The sequence below is a fragment of the Kogia breviceps genome, chromosome 19 (assembly GCF_026419965.1).
Source record: "Kogia breviceps isolate mKogBre1 chromosome 19, mKogBre1 haplotype 1, whole genome shotgun sequence".
Lineage (NCBI taxonomy): Eukaryota > Metazoa > Chordata > Mammalia > Artiodactyla > Physeteridae > Kogia > Kogia breviceps.
In genome coordinates, this window is record NC_081328.1 from 1,771,851 (window position 1) to 1,795,968 (window position 24,118).

General features: G+C 43.9%; 2 long non-coding RNA genes across 3 annotated transcripts in view; one reads left to right on the forward strand and one right to left on the reverse strand.

Moving 5' to 3' along the window:
* LOC136793187 (uncharacterized) overlaps window positions 1–24,118 on the reverse strand; it is a 62,227-nt gene that overhangs the window by 12,482 nt on the left and 25,627 nt on the right. The window lies entirely within an intron of this gene.
* Window positions 1,862–19,124, forward strand: LOC131746294 (uncharacterized). Its single transcript, XR_010838146.1, has 9 exons — window positions 1,862–1,933; window positions 3,261–3,439; window positions 12,147–12,248; window positions 12,967–13,061; window positions 14,113–14,167; window positions 15,481–15,731; window positions 16,155–18,079; window positions 18,123–18,841; window positions 18,876–19,124. It is a non-coding gene; the product is annotated as an uncharacterized lncRNA (long non-coding RNA).

Sequence of the window (24,118 nt, forward strand, 5' to 3'; positions counted from 1 at the left end):
GTGAATGGACTTAGACAGAAGGACTGTTTAACTAGGAGGAGGAGGTTACAGTTTTTGTTTTCTTTTCTTTTTAAAAAAATTTATTTATTTGTTTATTTTTGCTGCGTTGGGTCTTCATTGCTGCATTCGGGCTTTCTCTGGTTGCGGTGAGCGGGGGCTCCTCTCCATTGTGGTGCGTGGGCTTCTTGTTACGGAGTGTGGGCTCTAGGGTGCGCAGGCTTCAGTAGTTGTGGCACTCAGGCTCAGTAGTTGTGGCTCTCAGGCTCTGGAGCGCAGGCTCAGTGGTTGTGGCCCACGGACTTGGTTGCTCCGCGGCATGTGGGATCTTCCCGGACCGGGGCTCGAACCCGTGTCCCCTGCATCGGGAGGCGGATTCTTGGCCACTGCGCCACCAGGGAAGTCCCTACAGTTTTTCTTAAAAAGGGAAATTACCCCCATTTTTGTCTTTACCTTTAAGTAATATGTTAGATGTTCATTATTTGTGCTTAAAATTAAGTAATCTTTTTGCAAATGTAACTTTTATTGAGCAGACCTTTTAAAAGACATTTGTAGGGCTTCCCTGGTGGCACAGTGGTTGAGAGTCCGCCTACCGATGCAGGGGACATGGGTTCGCGCCCCGGTCCGGGAAGATCCCACATGCCACGGAGCGGCTGGGCCCGTGAGCCGTGGCCGCTGAGCCTGCGCGTCCGGAGCCTGTGCTCCGCAACGGGAGAGGCCACGACAGTGAGAGGCCCGCATACCGCAAAAAAAAAAAAAAAGACATTTGTAAAACTGTTTTACTGAGAGCATGATTGTAAATCTCTATTTTAAAATTTTCAATATTTTTTATTTCTGCTAAAATCCCATTTACATTTTTAACTTATCTGTAAATCTCTTTATAATGTTTCATTTTTCTGGTAAGGCAAAAACAAATGAAGTTCTTTGTGAATCAAACTCTCTGTAGCTGCCAAATTTCTATGTAGTATTAACAAAAATAGTTCAGAAATGGCAAAAAAGTTATTTTAAGAAACTAGAAGTTTTCCAATTTCCAATCAAAGGGGTAGATTCTGTGGTGACAGATAATAATGGTACATGTAGATTACAGTGTTAATTCCTTACATTAAGGTAATAGCAACTGTCTGAGCAATTGTAGATCCTCTGGAAGAGCAGTTAATACACTGTTTCTTAATTTTGTTTATTTCTGTAATGGTGTGCTTTCTGGTCAAGTCCAAGGAATAAATGGAAATGATACTTTAAATTGTCCCTTCTCTGCCAATGTAAATTGGTTTCATCTTGATAATATTTGTAGATATTATGTATTCTGGTCAAGCTTAGACTCATGACAGCTAAAATCTGCTTTGAGTTTTGATTTGGAACTAAAATCAAGGAGTGGGGTGAGCTTTAGCATTATGTGGAAGTCCAGCCCTATTTCTCATGTGGTTAAAAAGGAAAGGGGGGAACCCTTTTCTTTGCTACCTATATTTACATTATTGCATGTATATTATATTAATACCTATTTGTTAACATGACCATCTCTTTTTCTTTACTGGTGTTGCTTTTTAAGTTTAAAGACCATAAACTTACTTTTCTTTGTACACTGTTTGGCATGGTACTTGGTATCTATCAATAATTGGTTCTTAAAAAAAAAAAAAAAAAAAGAATTACGCTCTGTCGTGGCAGCCTCGCCCACGTCCCTCTCGACCTAAACTCTAAGTGGTGGCGCTGACGTCAGTGAGGTTTTGTCCCCGTTTTATCAGACAGGAAAGTAGTATGTGGACTGAGGTGACTGGTCGGTCACCCTGGCACGTTCGTCCAGCCAGCAGGCGATTCGCGCTACACTAACTGCGAGTGTTGGGTCACTGACTCGCTCTTTTTCTCCAACAGAGATATCGTGGCCCTCGTGAGCCAAGTGACGCCCATTTTTGCTCCCTTTCACCTGTTTGACGCACTCGCGGTGAGTCTTTGCAGTGATTTTACCCCTGCGTGCTGTACGCAGCACGATTTTGTTCTGTGTCTAGTTGTGCACTGAGTGCCCACGGTTACGCTTCTGAGGAGGGAGCTCTTGCTTCGCGCGGTTGCAGCCACGTGCGGGACAGGCGGTTAATTAAGAGTGTAGCGTTTCAGGTGGGAGAGGCCGGAGTTAGCCAGCCTCCCCTGCTTCACCTGGGGCTGGATGCTCTGTGTGACTCCTGGCTACGTGGTGACACCTCCAAGGGGGGCCGTGCGGCCTCAGAGTCCACTCTGACCTCTACAAGGCCCTCTGACCTTCTCTAGGTTTACAGGTATCTGAAGGCCCTTCGGTTAAACCCTGGAGTCCTCCCTCAGGCTTCTTCCTGCTTTCAGCAATGAGTCCTCATGACATGATTTCTGGGTCCATTTGCCGTCTTGCTTTTCCTCCCAAGGGATTCCGTCTACTGTGTCACACTCGCTCTGAAGATGTGGTGCCCATGGCTGGACACTGGCCGTGGCAAGAAGGTGACAGAGAGCGAGACAGTCATCACCCCTCTGGCTCTGGGCATGTCTGAAGCCTAACTGGATTCATATTTTTCAGCCATGATATCAGACTAGTTTCTGCTGAGACGTCCATCAGTGAAACCTCTACATCATTTAAAACTATGCTTTTATGAACTATTTTTAAATAGAGATTTAAATGCTGTTTGTTACTTGGTGGGTTTCTGGATGAAAGCTGCTGTAGCTGTTGTTAACGTAACTTTAAAAAAAAATTATTTGGTCGTGTGGGGTCTTAGTTGCCGCTCTCAGACTCCTTAGTTGTGGCCCGCAGGCTCCTCAGTTGCGGCATAAGAACTCTTAGTTGCGGCATGCGTGTGGGATCTAGTTCCAGGACCAGGGTTCGAACCCAGGCCTCCTGCATTGGGAGTGCAGAGTTGTATCCACTGCAGCACCAGGGAAGTCCCTTGACGTAACTTTAGGAGGCAAATGTTCTCCTTTATCTCTTACGTAAGGTGCGGCCCCCGTCTTGAGATAGGGTACGTGTGACTGTATTCAGAGCTGCGAAATACCAGGTTGTGTTTCTGACCTGATGCAATGACGACACCTGAATGACTGCAACACTGGTTTTGGTTTTCCTCTCTTCGGGGCACGTCTGGTGGAGTCCTGAGAGGTGCAGGAAAACGAAAGACGGGTGCTTTCCTGGATGCCATTGGTTATTATGTTTTTGGTTTTCCCCTTGGAGCATCTCTGATGTTTGCTGCTAACCATGGGGTGATAGGTATGTGTCTGACTCCTCGGTGACTTACCTTACATCTCACTTGTCCTGTTAGGATAAACTGCTTGAGACACAAAGCAGTTGTCTGGAAAGTGACCCCTGTGGAATAGGAAAAATGATCTTCTCCCTTCGGTATATGAAAACGATGTGTGTATTCAGTATACAGAAAACACTGGGAATGTCGACTTGAAGCAAATAAACATGACCCTGCCCTCAGGATGAGACCAGGATTAAGTAAGTACACAATTATTCCACTTGGGTTAAGTGCTTTGAAGGCTGTGATCCCCTCTGATGGCTTGGAACAGCTCCCTGAGGTCGCCATGCATTAGCTCAGTCCGGAGGCGTGACTAGAGTCACCTAGGTGAGATGACCACAGTTTGCTGAAAAATGATTCGTACTCTGTTGAATGGTCTTGGCACCCTTGTCGAAAATCAGTGGACCAGAGATGTGTGGGTTTATTGCTGGACTCTGTTCTACTTCATTGGTCTCTATGTCCAGCTCACGGTAGTACCGCACTGTTTGGATTACTGTAGCTGTGCGGTAAGTTTTTTTTTTTTAATTTAATTTAATTTATTTTTTTATACAGCAGGTTCTTCTTATCTATTTTATACAAGTTTTTGAAAATTTTTATTGAAGTATAGTTGATTTACAATGTGTTAGTTTCTGCTGTACAGCAGTGACTCAGTTATACACATGTAGACATTCTCTTTCATGTTCTTTTCCATGATGGTGTATCGCAGGATACTGACTACAGTTCCCTGTGCTCTACGGTAGGGCCTTGTTTATCCATCCTGTATATAATAGTTTGCATCTGCTAATCCCAGACTCCCAGTCCATCCCTCCCCCGCACCCTGGGAACCACGAATCTGTTTCTGTTTCTTGATATGTTCATTTTGTTCCTTTGTGTATTTTAGATTCCTGTGCAGTAAGTTTTGAAATGAGAAAGTGAAGTATTCCAAGTTTGTTCTTTTCCAATTTTTTTTTTTGTTTTGCCCGTTTAGGGCCCCTTCCAGTTCCGTACGACTATGAGGGTTAGCTTTTCCATTTTTGTAGAAAAGGCCACTGGAATTTTTTAGCGAGACTGCACTGAACCTGTTAGACTGCTTTGGGGAGAATACTGCCATCTAAAAAATATCAACTCTTCAGTCCATGAATACAGAACGTCTTTCCATTTATTTGGGCCTTCAGTTTCTTGCATCAGTGTTTTGTAGTTTTCAGTGTACAAGTCTTTGACTCCCTTGGTTAAATTTATTCCTAGATATTTGATTCTCTTGGATGCTACTGTAAATGGAATTATTTTCTTAATTTCCTTTTCAGATTGTTCTTTGCTGGTGTATTGAAACAGCTGATTTTTGTGTGTTGATCTTCTGTTTGATGAATTCATTGATTAGCACTCGTATTTCTGTGTGTATGAATACTTTAGAATTTTCTATATACAGGGTCACGTCCTATATAAATAGAAATAGTTTTACTCCTTTTCCAATTGTAATGCCTTTTAGTTCTTTTTCTTGCCTTATTGTTCTACAATAGGGTTTTAACATTCTTCTATATTCTCCTGCAGTATTTTTATTTTTTAAAATTAGTTTTTATTGGAGTATATTTGATTTACAATGTTGTCTTGGTTTCAGGTGTACAGCAAAGTGAATCAGTTATACATAGACATATATCCACTACTCCCATATATGTTATTACAGAGCAGTTTTATTTTTAATTAAAAAATAATGTAAAGCTATAGTTTACAGGATGTGAGATAATTTTCATGAAGGGCTTTTGCAGAAAGACGCTAACCGTTTATGTAAATTATGTCGCTCAAGTTTCTGATGACATCAGATGCCATCTCCGGTTAGCTCCGTTTGACACTTGGGGAAGCTAAAGCCTGAACAGGTGAAGTAATGTGTCGCACAGACAGTAGGTGATGAGACAGGATTTGAACCCAGACGCCCCCCGAGCCCCTCTTTCACTGCGGCGCATGTCTCTGAGGTTTACGATTCCCTCGTTCATCCTGAAGGGTCACTGAGCACCTGTATGTGTCGGCCGCGGGCGGTGCTGGCATCTGGGGAATGTAAAGATAACAGGCCAGATCCTCGTTTGTTGTGAGCTCACCCCAGGCTCTTGGGTTTTACTCCTCTCTGTCCTCTGGCACCCTTTCCATCTTACGCCCTTGGGATGTAGGCCTTGCCCGGGGGTCCTCTTGCTGACCTGTCCCCACTCTCCTCCCTGGAAGGCCCAGGGCTCCCAGCTGTCACCTCAGGGCCTGACTTGGAGCCCGAGCTCCCGGCTGCCCAGGTGTTCCTTGTTGGTCACACCGTCGCCTCTGGTTCCCGGCCCCGTCCTGGTTCAGTCCCCTGGTCAAGAGCCCGGCCCCAGTCACGCTACCGAGTCTCACCGGCTCCGACTCTGTACTCTCTCTGGTCTTGTAGAAAGTGGGGTTTATTGCACTTTCAGGGGAGGAGCTGAGTGTGTGTGATGGCCGTGGCGTTTATCCGAGCGTTCACCATCTCCAGCAAACTCTGCACCCACTCAGGGGCTCTTTGTTACGCTCATGAAGGGGTCCCGCTCGGTTTCCTGTTGTTGGGGGTCAGTGAGGGGACCCCCCTCACTGAGGGATTATTTCTTAATCTGCCTCACTTGAGGCAGATTCTGTTTTCCAGACACCTTGTTTTCTCCTCAGGGAAATTCTTCCCTCCCGGGTTTCATCTCAAGATAGGACCAGTAGACCTCTGTCTGCAGAGCATAAATGCACTGTTGCCAAAAGACTCGGGAGCCGACTCTGAAATCCGCCTGCCCCGCGGTCTATGGCCCGGAGGCCGTCTGTGTGGTTACAAAATGGGCGCTCTTCTGACACCCTCAGCTTAAAAGATATATATATATTTATTTGGTTGCACCGTGTCTTCTTGGTGGCAAGCGGGCTCTTTAGTTGCAGCATGTGGGATCCAGTTCCCCGACTAGGGACTGAACCCAGGCCCCCTGCACTGGGGGCTCAGAGTCTTAACCCCTGGACCACCAGGCAAGTCCCACCCTCAGCTTTTATGTTCAAATACTGGACGAACATTTTGGAAATGTTAGCCTCTGCTCAGTACAGCTGGTATCGTTTTCCTTGTAAAGCTTTTGCTCACTTCTCGTTAAGCTTATCCCCATTTCATCCTCTGTGGCCGCTATAGACGAGGCCTTCCCTTCCATCCTGTAGTCTAAGTGGTGGTTGTTTGTATATTTGAGGGCTGTTAATTACTGTCTGTGAATTTTGTAGCTTGTTAAAATTCTGAACTCCTCTTATCTGAGTAGTAGTCAGTTGATTCTCACGGCTCTTCCAGACATATGATCGTATCGTATACAAATAGCTTTATATTCTCCTTATCAGATGTCACACCACTGATTTCTTTTTCCTGCCTAAAGCCTCTAGTAGAATAATAAGTTGTTGGGGTAATAGTGGAAATGCTTGTCTTGTTCAGGACTTCAGAGATTGGGCTTCTGATGTTTCTCTACTAAATCGCATGCTGGATTGGGGGCCGACGTACATATATACACACAGTGTAAACACACATACCTTAACAAACGTGTGTGCGTGTCTTCTTAAATCACGTTCAGGAAGAATCCATGGAGTCTGCTCTACTGAAAGTTCCCAACAAAAATGGTTGAGAGTTTTGTCAGATGTAATTGCATGTCATGTAAATAGAAACAGTTCTACTCCTTCCTTTTTAGTGTTTTTGCCTTTTTCTTGTTGTTCTGGCAAGAACTGCTATAATAGGATTTTAATGTTTTTTCTATATTCTCCTCTAGTACTTTTTATTTTTAATTTTTTAAATTTTAAACATCTTTATTAGAGTATAATTGCTTTACAGTGGTGTGTTTCTGCTTTATAACAAAGTGAATCAGTTATACATATGTCCCCATATATCTTCCCTCTTGCATCTCCCTCCCTCCCTCCCTGTCCCACCCCTCTAGATGGTCACAGAGCACCGAGCTGATCTCCCTGTGCTGTGCGGCTGCTTCCCACTAGCTGTCTGTTTTACGTTTGGTAGTGTAGATATGTCCCTGCCACTCTCTCACTTTGTCCCAGCTTACCCTTCCTCCTCCCCGTATCCTCAAGTCCATGCTCTAGTAGGTCTGCATCTTTATTCCCGTCTTGACCCTAGGTTCTTCTGACCATTTTTTTTTAGATTCCATATATATATGTTAGCATATGGTATTTGTTTTTCTCTTTCTGACTTACTTCACTCTGTATGACAGTCTCTGGGTCCACCCACCTCACTACAAGAAACTCAATTTCGTTCCTTTTTATGGCTGAGTAATATTCCATTGTATGTATGTGCCACATCTTCTTTATCCATTCATCTGTTGATGGACACTTAGGTTGCTTCTGTGTCCTGGCTATCGTAAACAGAGCTGCAATGAACATTTTGGTACATGACTCTTTTTTGAATTATGGTTTTCTCAGGGTATATGCCCAGTAGTGGGATTGCTGGGTCGCAGTTGCTCCACAGCATGTGGGATCTTCCCGGACCAGGGCTTGAACCCATGTCCCCTGTGTTGGCAGGTGGATTCTTAACCATTGTGCCACCAGGGAAGTCCTAAATTTTTATTTCTTAATTAAAAATTTTTTACCTGAGGTACAGTTGATGTATAATATGTTACAGGTGTACAGTATAGTGATTCACAATTTTTAAAGATTATACTCCATTTACAGTTATTATAAAATATCTGCTATATTGCCTGTGTTGTACAATATATCCCTGTGGCTTATTTTATACATAATAGTTTGTACCTCTTAATTGTCTACCTCTATCTTGCCCCTCCCTGCTTCTCTCTCCCCACTGGTACACTAGTTTGTTCTCTGTATCTGTGAGTCTGCTTCTTTTTTGTTATATTCACTAGTTCGTTGTATTTTTTTTAGATTCCACATATAAGTGAGATCATACAGTATTTGTCTTTCTCTGACTTATTTCACTTAGCATAATGCCCTCCTAGTCTATCCATGTTGCTGCAGATGGAAACATTTCATTCTTTTTTATGGCTGATCTCCAATGGAATACCTACCTATCATAATCTTCTTTATCCATTCATCTGTTGATAAACAGGTGCTTCCATATCTTGGCAACTGTAAATAATGCTGCTGTGAACACTGGGGTGCATGTATCTTATCGAAATAATGTTTTTGTTTTTTTCGAATATATACCCAGGAGTGGCATTGCTGGATCAGATGATAGTTCTATTTTTTAATTTTTTAAAGAACCTCCATACTCTTTTCCATAGTGGCTGCACCAATTCACATTCCCACCAACAGTGCACGAGGCTTCCCTTTTCTCCACATCCTCTCCAACACGTGTTATTTGTCTTCTTTTTGATGATGGCCATTCTGACAGGTGTGAGATGATATCTCGTTGTGGTTTTGATTTCTGTTTCACTGATGATTAGTGATATTGAGCATATTTTCATGTGCCTATTGGCCATCTGCATGTCCTCTTTGGAAAAATTTCTATTCAGCTCTGCCCATTTTTTAATTGGGTTTTTTTTTTTGATGTTGAGTTGTATGAGCTGTTTATATATGTTGGATGTTAACCCTGTACTGATCATATATCATTTACAAATATTTTCTCCCATTCAGTAGGTTTTCTTTACTTTTTGTTGATGTGCAAAAGATTTTCCGTTGCTGTGCAAAAGATTTTAAGTTTTATCAGGCACCATTTGTTTATTTTTGCTTTTGTTTCCTTTGCTTTAGGAGATGGATCAAAAAAAATTGCTAGGATTTATGTCAGTGTTCTGCCTATGTTTTCCTATAGGAGTTTCATGATATCTGGTCTTACATTTAGGTCTTTAATCCATTTTGAGTTTATTTTTGTATATGATGTTAGAGAATGTTCTAATTTCATTCTTCTACATGTAGCTCTCCAGTTCTCCCAGCACCATTTATTGAAGAGGCTGTCTCTTCTCTGTTGTATATTCTTGCCTCTTTGTTGTAGATTAATTGACAGTATGTAGGTTTACTTCTGGGCTCTCTCTTCCATTGATCTATGTGTCTGTTTTTATGCTAGTATGGTACTGTTTTTGATTACCGTAGCTTTGTAGTATAGATTGAAGTCAGGGAATGTGATTCCTCTTTCTCAAGATTGTTTTGGTTATTCTTTTGTGTTTCCATGCATATTTTAAAGTTATCGGTTCTAGTTCTGTGAAAAATACCATTGGTATTTTGACAGGGATTGCACTGAATCTATAGATTGTGTTGGCTAAGATGGTCATTTAACAATATTATTCCAATCCAAGAACATGGTATATCTTTCCATCTATTTGTGTTGTCTTCAGTTCCTTTCATCAGTGTCTTACAGTTTTCTGAGTATGGGACTTTTACCTGTAGGTTTATTACTAGGTATTTTATTCTTTTTGGTGCAATGGTAAATGGGATTGTTGCCTTAATTTCTCTTGCTGATAGTTCATTGTTAGTATACAGAAGTACAATACAGTTGTTAGTATAAAGAAACAATCCCATTAATACTTTTAATTAAAAATTAAGTTTTTAGTGCCTGTGGAGATGATCCTATAAATTTTCTCCTTAGATCTCTTATGGTGATAAATGAGATTATTTGCTTTCTTCATATTGAACAATCCTGATTATTATGTGCTACTCTTTTAGTGAGCTGCTGGATTCTACTAATATTGTCTTTAAGAATTTTGCAGTGGTAGTTATAAGATTGGTCAGTAGTTTCATTTCTTTGTGTAATCTTTGTAAAGTTATGACATTAACAGAATATACACTTACTACATAAGGAAAATTAAAAATGTTCCCTTTTTGTATTCCCTGGAACAATTTACATAGTATAGGAATATTATTATTATAAAGGTTTGGCTAAATTCTATGAAACTGTCATGCCAGGCATTTTGGAGGAGTTTGTTACAGCTTTCACAATTTCTTCTCAGAAAATCAGTTTGTTTAGACTTTATATCTTTTGGGAGGGGGGTCAACTTTGGAAAATTATACATATTTTCAGAAATCTATCCATTTAATGATTCTAAATGTATAGAATTGTGCAAAACAATCTATCTTGTGCTTTTGGGGTAAGTTGTTGATTGTGCGTTCTGCATCTCTATCCACATCTGCAATTTCTATGGATTTCCTCAGTAACGATAAGTTGTGTTTGTGGCAGAAAATAGTCTGATTCGAGGACTGACTGAATGCTGTCGTATGTATGCAAGTAGCTCCTTTTGCTCTGTGTCAGCCAGTGCATTTTTACCGTGTAAACAATTTTGAATCTGTCCCCATTGCTCTGTGAAATTTTAATCCTGCAGCTGTCGTGAGAGCCTTCTGTGTCCAAACAAACAGAGGTGCTTAGTTCCTTATCCTGACTTTTTGGAAATGCTGTCATGTGATGGCTTAATGAGTAACTGTCCTCAGTGTCATGTCTCTTTTGATGACCAGTTCAGGCTGGGAGCCTGTGGGGTATCTGGTCAGTATCAAGCAGGATTTCATCCTTCTCTGTTTGGGGCACAGAACTGCCGAGTATTTATTACGGTCTCATCCCTACCAAGCACCGTCGTCGACACCAGGGAAATACCGTTTAACCAAATAGCCAGAGCCTCTGCCTTCTGAGCTGCTGGGGTTTCTCAATTCAGCTTAACTTTATAAAAGCAAAAAACATAAAAACCTCGACTCTGTGAGACACTAAGCTCTTTAGAATAAGAACACGTCAGATTTCCCTCTTTGTCCATAAAAGTGCTTCTCGCTATTGGACTTATTTAGCAGCTACTCAGATTTGTTAGATAACAATTTTAAACTGTTAATCACACATTAACAACGTGGAAGTCTTGTGAAAATACATACATATAATGATGAAAATTAAAATCACCTCTAGTTCACTCCTCAAATATAAAACCGGAGGTATTTCAATGTATTTTAAAATTATTATTTAAATACATTAAATAAATTATTTAAATAAATATTAAATAATTATTAATATTATAATAAATAAATAAATATTAAATAAATTATTATTATTTTAAAATTATTATTAAAATACATTATTCAATGTATTTTAAAATTATTTTTCTCCCAGTATTTTTTCTGTTATTCACAAAAGTGGGGTTATACTGAATATGTAATTTCCCCCCGTCCCATGTTAAGGACATGGTTTTTAGTAATTCTCTAGTATTTCCTTGTATTGTTTATTTAATGCTTCCCTAATAGTGGACATGTGAATCGCTCCCCTTTTATTTCTTAATTGAAGTACTGCTGATTTACAGTGTGGTATTAATTTCTGCTGTAAAGCAAAGTGACTCAGTTGTGTATATATTTATATATATTCTTTTTTATGTTCTTTTCCATTATGGTTTATTCTAGGATATTGAATATAGTTCCCTGTGCTGTACAGCAGGACCTTGTTGTTTATCCATTCTTTGTGTAATAGTTTGCATCTACGGACCCCAAACTCCCAGTCCACCCCTCCCGCCCCCCGCCCCCCCCACCTTGGCAACCACAAGTCTGTTCTCTGTGTCTGAGTCTGTTTCTATGTTGTAGATGAGTTCATTGGTGTCACAGTTTAGATTCCACATGCAAGTGATATCACATGGTGTTTGTCTTTCTCTTTCTGACTTCACTTAGTATGATCATCTCTAGGTCCATCCATGTAGCTGCCAAAGGCATGATTTCATTCTTTCTTATGGCTGAGTCGTATTCCGTGGCGTATATGCACCGCGTCTTTATCTGTTGTTCCTCTGCTGATGGACATTTAGGTGGCTTCCGTGTCTTGGCTGTGGTGAACAGTGCTGCTGTGAACATAGGGGTGCGTGGATCTTTCTGTATTAGACTTTTGTCTGGGTACGTGCCCAGGAGTGGGATTGCCGGATCATGTAGCAACTCTATTCCTAGTTTTTTGAGGAGTCTCCTTACTGTTTTCCATAGTAGCTGCACCAGCCTGCATTCCCACAGACAGCATTTTCTCCACACCCTCTCCAGCATTTGTTACCTGTCGACGTTTTAACGATGGCCGTTCCGACCAGAGTGAGGTGGTGCCTCGTTGCAGTTTGGACTTGCGATTCTCTAATGATTAGCGATGTTGTAAGTTGCCCCTCTTTAAATAGCATTGCGACGAGCGTCCCAGGTATACGGATTGTTAGCGACATTCCCGAGACTCCTGAGGATGGATTCCTAGCAGTGGAATCAGCCCCTCAGAGGTACAAACGCTCCACCCGTCTGCTTCTCCACTCGAGAGGCTGGTCCAGTGGAATGGCCAGGAGTCCACGGGAGGCCCAGCCTCGGTGACCCCTTGCCAACGTGGGGCCCCAGACATGTGAGCAGCTTAGCCGACTGATCCCAGTTTACACTGGCTTCCAACTCAAGCCTCGACAGCTGGCTCTGTCGTGCAGTTACTCATACGTGAATGAATGGGTATTTTATATCCACGTTGTTACGCAATGACGTTTAAGTGGTTTAAACAGTTTCTTCTCACGAGGAGATAGGCATGGTTTATAAAGTTTCTCAGTCATCTCCTGTACACAGCAGTTGGAGAGATGGTGCTCAAAGTGGGCTTCTGGAAACATCAGGCCGCACGGGTACATGCACACCCCCATCTAAAGCCTCCCAGGGGGCTCCCGCTGGCGTTGGACTCAAGCCTGGTCAGTGGTGAGCTGGAGTCTGACCCTGGTCCGTGATTATCTAAAATTTTAGCGTGAGCTGCAGTGCACGCTGTGGATGCAGCAGTCGGGGGGGAATGTTAATGATGCCAGGCGGGGGGGCTGCAGAAAATCTGAATGGGGTGCTTGCTTCCCGCCCACAGGCCTCTGGTCCGGACTGACGCTCTGTGTCTTCTTTCAAACCCTCTTCTACTTGGTGTCCATCTGGAGGATGAGCTGGACCAGAGCAGCAGAGCAGGTAACGGGGGGCGGGTCCCCTCAGAGATGGGGCCCTGTTGGTCCCAGGGCGGCTAAGGAACCTTGCAGGGTGGAAGTGTTAAGAGATCCACTGGCAGCGTGACACACTTTGATTAGCGAAGTGCATCCGACGTGGGAGTTGGGGGCAAAGGGAAGTCCTGTGTCAGCACGTTTTCCTCTTAATGTGGAGTAAATTTAGTATCTACTGAGCAGGGCTCAGCCAGAGAAAAAGAGAATTAGCTTAGAAACGATTTTGCTGTTTTGGTGTGGCGAGCCTTCGAAAAGCACTGGTGTTTCCTGTTTCTCCCGATCTGTTGTCTAGTCCTAGGCATCTTAAAAAGGATCTTTTGGTCCATGGTTTCCTAAGAAATGCAAAATGCTAAGTGCCTGTGATCAGGGAAGTTCTTGGGGGCGGAACCTGTCCTGCGGGTTGAGGGCCGGGATCCTGAGCCTCTGGGCATCTCTGTGTTGAGGTGTGAGCCCTGCTGACTGTGCCGGGGTTTGAGAGGCGACGGGTGGGAGGGCGGCTGAGGGGAGGTGTCCTGGACAAAGAGCCGTGAGGAGGAGCTGAGGTGTGCAAACCGCCACTGTCTGCGTCTTGGCCACCCTCGAGGTTTCGCAGCCCTTCTTCCTTTCCTTACGGTGACGTATCATGTCCTTCCTCCCTTCAGAGTGATTGCTGGAGGGAGCGAAGTGTGCAGGACGTTCAGTTGGACCATAAACTACCCCTTAGGTGATGGTACCATTTATCTTTAGACTTTGTTCCTTTTATCGGGATTTATGCGCAGAAAAGGGCACAGTGCAAAATATGTGTTAAGTTTGCAACTATGGCTACAAGTGGCTTTTTATGTCATTTTTGTGAGCTGATGTTGGGGCAAAGAACAGTGGTTTCTCGTGGGTGTTCTACCGTCACTGGCATTTCCAGGACCAAGCAAGACCGCACGATGCCGTCACCTGGAGCATAGTTTCTGAGGGAGTTTAGCCACAGTTTAACGGCAGTGAACTGGCTTCGCTTGACTGCACTTGCTGTACCTCTGTGATGCTTTGTTTAGGCACAGGTTCGAGCCGGGCTGAGAGGGACGAAAGAGGCCGTGCCCACTGCAATGGGTAAGTTTACGGGGGACGCTCCCCAGTGTCCTTTATTTCTGGTTCCCACGCCCGGAACTCGGTGCATGAGCTCCTCCTCCCTTGCGCTGTGCAGCTCATCTCTGCCCTTCTAACTCGGGGGCCAACTCTGTGTTCCCCTCTGGAACGTGCTTAATAACCCCACACGTAACAAACCATTTACAACACAGGCTCGTGTCACCGTCAGGAATGCCCTTTACTCAGACTAGCACATAAGGAAATATCTCACTGTTCTCTGCAAACAGATCTGTCCATCCTAGAAAAAGGGGCAGCCGATGGGGTGATTCTACCTGACGTCATCCGGCCTGAGAGCCAGAGCACGCAGCTGGTGGCGGAGAACAGCTCTGGGGTGGCCACCACCCGGGAGGTCCTGACGGGGACCCAGCTGCTTTTGTATCGCGGGCTGGCTGTGGTTTTAGCTTTTGCTGTCCTGGTAGCAGGAATTTTAATAAGAGTTTTCACTGACCGTGGCTGAAACGGAATCACCCCAGCCCACAAACTAGCAGTGACAACGACATGCCACACGGGAAGCATGGGAAGTGACCCTGGTCACTGGGACAGTGGTTTCACTGTCAGTTGTGGAAAGGATACCAATGATGTGTGCTTAGTTATTCAGAGTTTGCACCATCTTACTGCTTACTGAAGATCAAGAAAAGAGTTTTATATATATATATATATATTTTTTTTTTTTTTTTTTTTTTTTTTTTTTTTTTTTTGCGGTACACGGGCCTCTCACTGTTGTGGCCTCTCCCGTTGCGGAGCACAGGCTCCGGACGCGCAGGCACAGCGGCCACGGCTCACGGGCCCAGCCGCTCCGCGGCACGTGGGATCCTCCCGGACCCGGGCACGAACCCGCGTCCCCTGCTTCGGCAGGCGGACTCTCAACCACTGCGCCAGCAGGGAAGCCCAAGAGTTACAATTTTAAGTAAACTTTCTCCCAAACGTTAACTCTATCATGGTTTTTAAATCCGCAAATTTGGTTTTCCCAGCTCGAAGTGTTCTTTATGCCGTCGTATATTTAATATCTTTCGTCTTCCAGGAAAGCAGGTCCCCTAACGTTAACTGCCGGCCGTGACTTTGTGTCTCTGTTACGTGTTTAGTCTTGTCCGTGAGTTTGTACGAAGTGCCGTCTCGTCCAGTCCCAGGTCGTGCTGTGTAAGCTTTTATAAAATAAACACTTTAAAATGTGTGCTCAGACTATTTCTACCTATATGATAACTTGTAGCTTATTGCCTTTAAAAATTTTTTTAAACCTTTGTATTAATTAAAAAATAAATCTGTGTTCTCTCCTGCAGCTCAGCCCCCAGATGGCAGCAGGTATGGCTGCACCTCTCGATGGAGATTTATCGGGAATCTGACCAACCCAAATAGGAAACCCTAAAAGGAATGACTGACCTTGGGGCTTCACCAACACGAAGCCCACCCGAGGACCTGGACAGCAGTCTCCAGCCCCCACTCACCCCTGCCCTGGGGAGGCAAGCGGGCAGAGCTGGCACATGCTACAGAATAGGCTGCTGCGGTGTAAAACACCCCGGAAAGTTCTGAGGTGAAATTCATATAATATAAAATTAACCTTTTAAAGTGTATAATTCAGTAGCACTTAGTGATTTTTATGTTTTTAAAACATCACTATACCATCTTGGTGTGAAGTGTCTCACTGTCATTTCCGTGTGCAGCTCTGCTGACACCGATCCTCCCTGCATAGGTTCACTGGCCATCGGGGTATCTGTCCTCTTTGGAGAAATGTGCCCATGTTTACATTGCTGAGCTGTAAGAGTTCTTGATCCACTCTGGGTGCTGGGTCCTTTTTATCAGGCGGGAGCTTTGCACTATTCTCCACCCCCAATTCTGCAGCCCATCTTTTCACTTTCTCAATGGTGTCTGCTCTATGAACAAAAAGTTTTTAGTTTTGACGAAGCCCAACTTATCTGTTTTTTTCTGTTGCTTTCCTTTCTGTTGTCATATCTAGAAATCCACTGCCACATTGTCAGAAGAAAAATTGAGAAGAGACTGTGTTTCCAGTGTGACTTGTGCGGAGCTTGGACGTCAGCACCCTGTCCTCACAAAGAAGAGCAGCATGACTCATTGCTCTTCTGCCACCAAACGTGGGGGTTTCATGCCAGCAACCAATTCTCCAAATGTCCCCTCACCCGCAGGACGTCCAGTGAGTCCGTTCGGCTGTGACAGTAAGCGTGTGTCGGACCCCACGGGTTAAGGGCTCAGTCCCACGACGCTGCCACCCATACTTCTGACTGACTGTCTGTACACACTGGGGTACTTGTGACCCTCTCCTCGTTCAGTAGTTTGCTAGAACAGCTTACGGGAACTCGGGAAGAGACGCACAGGGTAAAGTACAGAGGGGAAGGTGTTCAGGTGGTCTCTCTGATGACCAAACGCCCTCCTGAAGCTACGCAGGCCCCCCCATGAGTCACGTTACTAGCATTAAACCCTAAACCTGAAACTTTTCTACAAAATAGTCTGTTTTTAAAGTGGGCACAGGAGCTGCGTTGACATTTTTCCGAAGATGATGTACAAATTGCCAACAAACACATGAAAAGATGCTTAACATCTTCGCCATTAGACAAATGCAAAAGAAAACCCCAAGGAGATACCAATGCACATGCACTAAGTGGCTGTAATAAACACAGACACGAGCATTGGCGCAGACGGGGGGAAACCGGAACCCTGGAACGTTCCTGCGGGAATGCAAGATGGTGCCGCCACTGTGGAAAACGGCTCCACAGCTCCAGAAAGAGTGGAACGTAGAGTTACCGTGCGACTCAGCAGCTGTACTCCTGGGTCTACACCCAGAGAACGGAAAACACGTCCACACAGAAACTTCTACGTGAATGTCCCTAGCAGCGTTATTCAAGACAGCCAAAAACTGTTTCATAATATTCAAAATGCCCAGCTTTCAATACAAAATTACTATGCATGCAAAGCATCAAGAATGTATGGCCATTTACCAGGAAGAAAAGATTAACAGACACTATCCCCGAGTAAATATGCCCAAAGAAGTAAAGGGAACCAGGAGCGTGCTCTCTCGACGAAGGGAGAAATGCCAGCAAAGAAACAGAGTACAGGAGCCAAACAGAAATCCTGGAGCCGAACGATACAAAATGCGGAACGATACAAAACGTGAAATGCAAATGTCACTGCAGGGCTTCTGCGGCAGATCTTAGGGCAGACAGAAGCGAGCCGGGGAATTTGAAGGAAGGACTGATCTGACACCGACTGGGTGTTTACAACTCAGCTCAAGTCTGACACTAACTGGGGTCGACATCAGACGCCACAAGTTAAAGAACCACATCTCCAAAAAGAGTGCCCTTCAGATGCGAGCCACAAAGAGCCAATAAGCGCAAGGACAGATGCGCGCCGTCGTTAGCCATTTAGGAAGTGCACGTGAAAACCACAATGAGACAGCACCTCACACCTGTTCTGACGCCTATAATCACAGAGTGAAAGAATTCTCAGTCAGCGTTGGTAAGGGCGGGGGGAAATCTGGACCTCTTGTGCGTCGCTGGTAAGAACGTAAAGTGGTGCGAGCGACTGTGGAGAACGGTTTGGCGGTTCCTCAGAAACGTAAACATAGAAATACCGTCTTATCCAGCAATCCCACTACTAGGTTATACCCAGAGGAAGGAAAAGCAGGGACTCAAACAGATACTGGGACCGCAGCGTTCATCACAGCACTACTCACGAGAGGTGCTGGAAACGGCCCGAGCGCCCGCCACAAATGAACGGAGTTAGAGGTGCGCAAAGGAATGCTACTCAGCTATAAAAAGAACGATGTTCTGACACGTGCTACAACACGGATGACCCCTGAGAACATTCCGCCGAGTGAGGGAAGCCCGATGCAAGAGGACAAAACCTGCAGGGTTCCACTTACATGAGGTGCCTGGGGGAGGGAAGTTCATAGAGACGTTAAGAATAAAAGGTACCTGGGGGAGGGAAGTTCATAGAGACGTTAAGAATAAAAGGTACCAGGGACATTTAATGGGTACAGGGTTTCTGTCTGGAGTGATGAAAAAGCTCTGGAAATGGACAGCGGCGACCAATGAAATCTACACTTAAAAATCATGAAAATGACACCTTTTATGCTATATATAGTAGTACAATAGAAAGATGAAAGGCAGAAAAATTAACGCTAATATATCTGCTGTACTGCTGTTCTTGGAAAAAGGAACAGAATAGAAGAAGTACTCAAACAAGTGATAGCACGAAGTCTGACACTTTAATGGGTACTCTGCAGCTAAAAAACCAACAAAAATCAACACTAAGATAGAGCCTGATGTCAACTCTGTTCTCAGATGACAAGTAATGTCTAGATCTTTAGGAAGAAAGAGCAAATCACCTACAGAGCAGAAAAAAAAAAATCAGGTGGTTTCGCAATTTCTTCTACGTAGCTGCGTTATTTCTAGCAGACGCTACAGCGATGTCTAGAAAGTTCTGAAGCAAGAAAAATGTGACCCAGGACCATCGGTCCCTCAGATGCTCGATAAAGCCATCAAACACATAAATATCCTCAAGCGTGTAACAACGCAGCAGATATAGCACCCCTGGCTATTAAAAAAAACACAACTGCCTGCAATCAAAATAATTCAGGAACTGGACTCTTTGGTAGAAGGACCAGCAATATGGAAATAAGGAAGTAAGGCTTAAGAACGCAACATGGAAATAAGGAAGTAAGGCTTAAGAGCAATGTGAGTTGTGATCATAGAACAGAATGTAAATGTAAAAATAATGTTTTTTAAAAAATCGGGAGGCAGGGAATGCAGAGGTGGGATAAAGCATAAATTCTCTGAGTTTTGTTTTCATATCACTAAACCCTATGGAAGGTTGAAAGCTAGGGTCTAAACAAGCGTCAACTTCTTTTTTTAAATAACTGCTTTTTACACTAAGATATTTTAATTAAATACTGTCTCATTATGAAACCTCACTTGAAATTCAGCAATTCAGTTTCACTTTGGTCTTTCATTGAATTTAAGAGTAAATTTAATTGCGTTAAAAAATAGTACTATAGATAATCCAATTGTTAGCAGCTTATTTACTCTTTCTGTCCTCGCGTGCATGTGTGTATGAGAGAGACCTGGAATGACATCCACCAAATGTCACCAGTAAGTAGTGTTGATCTCTGAGAGGAGGTATCCGGAGTTATTTTATTCCTCTTTGCTTTGTATAATTCTGTATTACTTAAAATTTTAAAACTAATGACTAATGACTAATGTCATTTTAACAAAACAACAGTAAGTTATCTCTTTACAAAGACTGGCCCCTTCACGCACTGAGGCCGTGAAATATTCAAGAACTTTTCAGGGCAGCAGAGACAAGGACCGCACCAGACACCTCTACCTCCGCTGACCCCCAGCAGGGGCCCACAGCCTGGAGAAGGTCCCTGGACACTCTGAAAGCCAGACTGTCACGCTGTGATCTCAGATTCCTTTTTTTAAAAGTGTGTATGACGGAGAGGTTCCCAAACTTTCCTGGTTAATGGCACCGTTAGTGCCTCGGCAATATGTTTCCCATGGCACCCTCTGGCCGAAAGAAATACCTACTCATTAATTAGTTAACCTGATAACTACTCACAGCCTAACAATTTAGTAGCTATTTTAAAAACAATACACATAAATGGAAAAAAAATAGTCTTTTTTGTCTCATTCTTAAGTGGACGCCTGCACGTGCTGGGCATCGAACAACTTCTCAGGCCCTGAGGTCAGGTTGGACGCTGCTCCCCTCACTGCCTTTTTCACACTGACTTTTACACAACTTTTTATCACAGCAACTGCTGAGATACAGAGATACGACAACATCATTAAAAAAATACATGATGCGTCCTAACGTTAGAGCTGTGAAGTGCCTTCAGCTGAAAGCCTGCGTGGCGTAAACAGGCTTAATGCCTCGTTCTGTTTCCCTCGAAACTTTACAACACTCTGAACTGTGCCTGTGGATGCACTGCTTCCCCACAGCGCCTTGGCCCAGAAATTGGGAACCAAACCGTGAGTACACATAAGAGAAGAGTATGAAAGTATACACTACATTAGCAGAGGATACTTCTGAGTGATGGTATTACAGATAGTTTTTACTTCTCTATACTTCTCTGTATTTACTGGAAAAAAATTATGCATTACTTTTACAATCAGCACAAGCGAACAATGAGGCAGCCACCAGATTCCCAAACATTAAAAATCAGAGGAATATCAAGAGTTCCGTATGATCCAGCAATCCCACTGCTGGGCATATATCCGGAGAAGACGAAAACTCTAATTTGAAAAGACACACGCACCCCAATGTTCACAGCAGCACTGTTCACAACAGCCAAGACATGGAAGCCACCTAAATGTCCGTCGACAGGTGAATGGATAAAGAGGATGCAGGATATATATACAATGGAATATTACTCGGCCATAAAAAAGAATGAAATATCGCCATTTGCAGCAACATGGGTGGACCTAGAGATGATCATACTAAGTGAAGTCAGTCAGACAGAGAAAAACAAATACCATGTGATAGCACTCACGTGGAATCTAAAAAAAATGATACAAACGAACTTATTTACAAAACAAATAGACTCACAGACATAGAAAACAAACGGTTACCAAAGGGGAAAAGGGGGCAGGGATAAATTTCAAATTTGGGATTAACAGATACACACTACTATATATAAAGTAGATAAACCCCAAGGACCTACTGTATAGCACGGGAAACTATACTCAATATATTGTAATGACCTATAATGAAAATTATCAGTTATAATGTACATATATATATAAAACTGAAACACTCTGCTGTACATCTGAAACTAGCACAACATTGTAAATCAACTGTTCACACACAAAAAGGCCATATCAAGTGTCATCAAGGATGTGAAATAACAGGAACTCGTATACACTAGTAGCAAGACTGTTAACTTGTAGAACCACTCTGGTTTTTAAAAAATTTTTAAAAAATTTTCTTAGGGCTTCCCTGGTGGGCGCAGTGGTTAAGAATCCACCTGCCGATGCAGGGGACACGGGTTCAAGCCCTGGTCCGGGAAGATTCCACATGCCGCGGAGCAACTAAGCCCGTGCGCCACAACTGCAGAGCCTGTGCTATAGAGCCCGCGAGCCACAACTACTGAACCCGCACACCTAGAGCCCGCGCTCCACAACAAGAGAGGCCACCGAAGTGAGAAGCCCGCGCACCGCAAAGAAGAGTAGCCCCCGCTCGCCACAACTAGAGGAAGACGGTGCGCGCAACAAAGACCCAACGCAGCCAAAAATAAATAAATAAATAAATAAAATCAATTAAAGAAAAAATGAAAAAAAATCTTTTTGGCCATGCCACGTGGCATGTGGCATCCTAGTTCTCCCATCAGGGACCGAACCTGTGCCCCCTGCATTGGAAGCGTGGAGTCTTAACCACTGGACCACCAGGGAAGTCCCATGTACAATCACTTTGGAAGACAGTCTGTATTATCTAGTAAAATTGAAGATAAATAAAGCCTATGATTAATTCCATTAATAGGTGTACTCTAGAGAAAACTGTTCACATGTGTGTGACGGCACCTGTACAGGAATATTCACTGCAGCACTGTTTGTAATAGCCCCAAATAGAAACCACCCAAAAGCTTGTCTAAGGTAGAACAGATAAGTGTGGTGTCTGCATTCAATGGGATCCTATACAAAAGGGAACATGAATGAATTACAGATCCATACACTGACGTGGGTGAATTTCACAAACGTAAACCGAAGTTAAAGAAACAAGGAACAAAGGCATATGTAAGAATGGCTCCGTTCGGAAAAGAGGAATGAACATGAAAAACCAAAATACAAAATAGGTTGTTGAAGGAAACATTTATAGGTGACAAGACCAAGAAGGAAAAAAAGTGTGAGGTGGGTTGGTCCAGGGAAGGAAAGGAAGTAATGGGTCATAGATAGGACTCATTCATCAACATTCTACATATTTTCCATATCCTTTGCCCATTTTTTTCTATTAGGCTGTTGGTCATTTTTCTCTTGATTTTTAGAAGCTCTTAATGTGAGGGAAATGTCAGTATACAGGGGCTTATCCACTAATAAATATGGCTTCACCAGGGTCCTGGAATCCAACCCGCTGCAGGTGAGTGACTGTTCCTTCGGGTGAGGAGACAGAAGTGGAAGAGAGGGCGGGAGATTCTGCCTCCCCTTGTGTCTCAGATATGGTTCAAGAAGCAGTAATTACATGCTGTTTTCAAAAAACAGCTAGGGGCTCCCCTGGTGGTCCAATGGCTAAGACTCCGTGCTCCCAATGCAGAGGGCCTGGGTTCGATCCCTGATCAGGGAACTAGATCCCACATGCATGCCGCAACTAAAGATCCCGCACGACACAACTAAGAGCCGGCGCAGCCTAAATAAATAAATATTTAAAACAAACAAACAAAAACAACTAAGATGAAGGAGGAACGTTAAAAATTTAAAGCTAGGTTTAAAAATTAGATCAAAGTGCAGACTAAACACCTACATCACTCTTCCTCTTGCTTCAAACACCATGAGTGAACTAGACATTTTGCGGAATTCCTAGATGATGAAAAGCTGATGGAGTCAGACTGACAGAAAACTAAGGTAGGAGAAGCCAGAGCCCAATTGTAAGTAGAAGGTAACTACAACAGCAGTTTCCAACCAAACGCCAGAGGACCAGCAAGCCAAGTGAAACGCAAACAACAGCAGGGGTCTCTGGACCACCGTCAGGGTTAGGGATGTAAGTTCCATCCGGAAGAGCTGCGACGACCAGGCCCCGGGCCTTCCTCAGGATACGGAGTTGCTGGCGGCTGCCGTGACCTCCTCAACAGAGCACACGTTCCACCCCGGGAGCTGGCGGGCCGCGTGCACCGGGGGCGGAGCGGAGCGGAGCTCAGGGGACTGGAAAGACGGAGCAGACGCCAGCACTCGGGCTCTGCAGCCTGCCCGGTGCAGCCACACAGGCAGAACATGTGAGGTGCACACGCTGAAGGAAACAGACAAGGGCCCCAAGATTTACGCTTGACAAGATCACCTACCCAGAAAACACAGAGAAGCTGAGAAATTACTGGAGCAAATCAGAGGTTTCAGAAAACTTGTAAGAGACAAGGGCAACTTTCAAACCACCAGCCTTCCTATATGTCATCAATTATGAGTTAGAACTTGGTTAAAGATCACACTCAAAACAGCAAAAACAAACACACCTATAGACAATCTAAATACCTATTAATAAGGCCTGGCGGGAAGCAGGCAAAATGCCCGGGAAGACACGCGTATTGATGCTGGTCTCCTCCCAGCAGGGGCAGCAGCTGCCCTACCTTTCCTCGGTTCCTCCCCCCGGGGGCCCCTGACTCTGGAGCCAGGCCTGTGTGCTCAGTTCCCTGTCCCCAAGGTCAAAGGCAGCAGGAACCGACGGGCGCTCCCATCCCTCCCAGCCCGCCTTCCACCTCCTCCCTGACAGCTGCCCTGTAGACGTGAGGCTCCAGCGGCCCCTGGGGTAAATGGATCTAAGAGGTCCGTACATACCTGCTCCTGCCCCCTGATCGACACAGTACATTGCTAAGGTCAAGCCTCAAGGAAAACACTGAAGTCTATCCCTTGGGCAGAAGCCTGCTCTCAGGAAACAGGTGGCTGCTGATTGGTAGAGCCAGAAATAGATTTTCGAAAACTTACTGAAAATTTTGCTGTCTCGATGAGTCTTAGCAAGTGTTCCAGAATTATAAATGTCAATATTCTAAACTTCATAGCCTATGCAGAATTACCTGAAATGTTAGCTTCTTTTCACCCAATTTTCTTTTTTTAATCTCAGATAGTACAGTCAGTAAGTAAACAGTAACATTTATCCAGAATTAGGTACTTGCACTCAGAATAACATTCAAAATACTGACCCCATCTTAACTGTGTCTTTAAACGATCCTTACGTTTCTCCATTTGCTCAACTGTAAAATGTGGACAATAT